Raw genomic sequence first — 323 nt, 5'->3', positions numbered from 1 at the left:
TTATATATAGTTTATAAAAATACATATATATAAAATATATATGTGTATGTATAGTGGAACTTGAATAGGTTTGGTTTAGACATGTTTTCAGAAGTAAATTTCACTGTAGGACTTTTTGTCCAGCTTCTCCACTCCTCAACCTACAGCTTTGCCCACATCACAAAGCATCTTTTCATGTAAATGTACACATATTGGCTTCTAATTTAGCCTCCAACAATACCACATTATTGCCTGTGGTTTATGGTTAGGTATGTTTAAAGGAAGTGTAAGTGAAAATAGTTATTGCCTTTAGCTTTCCCTGAAAAAAGAAAAAGATTACTCTT

Source organism: Apaloderma vittatum, unplaced genomic scaffold (genome assembly GCF_000703405.1).
Source record: "Apaloderma vittatum isolate BGI_N311 unplaced genomic scaffold, ASM70340v1 scaffold41103, whole genome shotgun sequence".
Taxonomy (NCBI): domain Eukaryota; kingdom Metazoa; phylum Chordata; class Aves; order Trogoniformes; family Trogonidae; genus Apaloderma; species Apaloderma vittatum.
Note: the sequence above shows the minus strand (reverse complement) of the source record.